The sequence below is a fragment of the Fulmarus glacialis genome, unplaced genomic scaffold (genome assembly GCF_000690835.1).
Source record: "Fulmarus glacialis isolate BGI_N327 unplaced genomic scaffold, ASM69083v1 scaffold48899, whole genome shotgun sequence".
Taxonomy (NCBI): Eukaryota; Metazoa; Chordata; class Aves; order Procellariiformes; family Procellariidae; genus Fulmarus; species Fulmarus glacialis.
The window spans coordinates 22,754-24,548 of record NW_009236145.1 but is presented as its reverse complement, the minus strand read 5'-3'; the positions used below and the strand labels follow the sequence as shown (position 1 = coordinate 24,548).

Genomic DNA, 1,795 nt, shown 5'->3' with positions numbered 1-1,795 from the left:
CGGAAGGCCCCTGTGAGGGATTCCCTGCTGCAGGAGTTAATGGTGATGTTAGAAGCAACGCGAGCTGCTGTGGGGAGCAGGGGCTGACAGAGACCTTTGTGTGGAACTGTCCTGCTCCGTGTTTCATGGGGAATTAGAGAAGAGGGAGAAGAGCAGTTCATCCCAGGCTCTTCCCCTGCCCAGTCCTGTCTGCCAGATACCCATTAGATTTTCAGGTTTCTTCAGGTATTTCTTCAAGTATTCAATGCTTAGCTCAGTATTTATAGCATAACAACACAGAGGTGTAACACAACCTAGGTTTTGTTACAAATAGCTCAATTTTGCGAGCCACCCTCCACGCCGCTGGTGTGAGCAGTGGCTGCAGGTAGCCGTGCTGCTGGATCTTCTGAACCTCCCAGTGCGTTCTGTAGGCACCGGGCCCCTGAATCTCTCCTGTCAGACTACAGTACCTTTTTTTTTCTGAAAGTTTGGACAGATTTAGAGCTTTTTTTCTTCCTGTGAGCTGTAAACAGAGAGATTTTTTCAAGTCAAAGTCTATTTAATTTTGAAAGAAATTATTTTAGGTCTACATGAATATTTGCAATGCTTCCATAGATTGCCATCAGAAAAAGTTATCTTAAAACTTGCCAGTGTATTGTTCTGTCTTAGCAACCCAGCAGACTCTGCTGAAAAACAAGAAAAGTGATCACTGAACTCCTGTAAATGTAAGATATGGTAAAATACAGAGCGAGAGAGACAGGGCAAAAGCTAGCAGTGCTAAGAACAAACCCACCAACCACTCCGTTCCCCCAGCTGGAAACGTACAAAGGCTGACTGCTCATTGGGAACCAGGTCTAATAATTTCGGGAGGACTTCTGAGGAATATACAAGTATATTAATATTGCCCTAATTTAAAAGGGAAGTAATGAATTGAAAGGCCAAATTTGAAATTAGCGAGTTATGCCATTGTGATAATTAAAGAAAACAGAAGAAAACAGAGATCCTGAAGAGATGCCAAGCAATAGCTGTGCTGTTATAAAAGAACCTGTATTAGGATCGGTTTGTTACTATCAGCAAAAATAGACTTTCAAATAACAAATTCACAGTAGAATTTAACACTGGTAAAGTTTTATGGAGGCTTTCAGATTTTTCTTCTACTTACTGAAATTCAAATCCAGGTATCAGAATGTCGGCCTTATATTTAATTCAGTGTACACATTTCTTTGAATGGACATGATTTTAAATTGTCTTTAATATATTTTACTCAGTGTGATTTTTCTTTTTTCTTTCTATTTTTAAAGAGGACAATAATACAAGAGTTTTGTTTGAACGTGTTTTAACTTCAGGGAGCCTTCCACCTGAGAAATCTGGGTATGTCTGCAAAAGCAGTTTCACTACACTAAAAAAGATACATAACCCCTTTCAACTACAAACATCCTAAAGAAATTAGAAAAATGAACAGCAGGACAAAATTAGGTACAGATGTTCCTTCCCCTCATCATGCTGTCTAAAATAGCAACAACTGTGACAGATTTGGGAAAGTCCCTATCCCACTTGCAGTGAAATTCATTAATTTATTGACTTTAAAACCTCATTGACGCAGGACTGTTGAGGATAGAGCACAAAATCCTCCTGCGCAGTAAGGATTCAATGGTTTGAGCAGGTGGCGTGGCTAATGACATGTATTGCTCACCAGATAGATGCTTCAGCTAGATGGGGAGAGGGAGTGGAGAACATCTTTCAGGAGCATTATGTTAGAGAAGGTGGGTCAGGAATTTATTGAGGAGAATGCTGAATAACTCCCAGCCAACTGAAA

At 40.3% G+C, this 1,795-nt stretch overlaps 1 protein-coding gene across 1 annotated transcript in view; it reads left to right on the top strand.

Annotated features, from left to right (window-relative positions):
• The first annotated feature begins 1,274 nt into the window (after positions 1–1,274).
• Positions 1,275–1,795, top strand: part of CSTF3 (cleavage stimulation factor, 3' pre-RNA, subunit 3, 77kDa) — a 5,693-nt gene continuing 5,172 nt past the window's right edge. The window contains exon 1 of the mRNA XM_009586263.1: positions 1,275–1,350. The gene's annotated coding sequence lies outside the window, so the exon portion shown is untranslated. The remainder of the gene's footprint in view (positions 1,351–1,795) is intronic.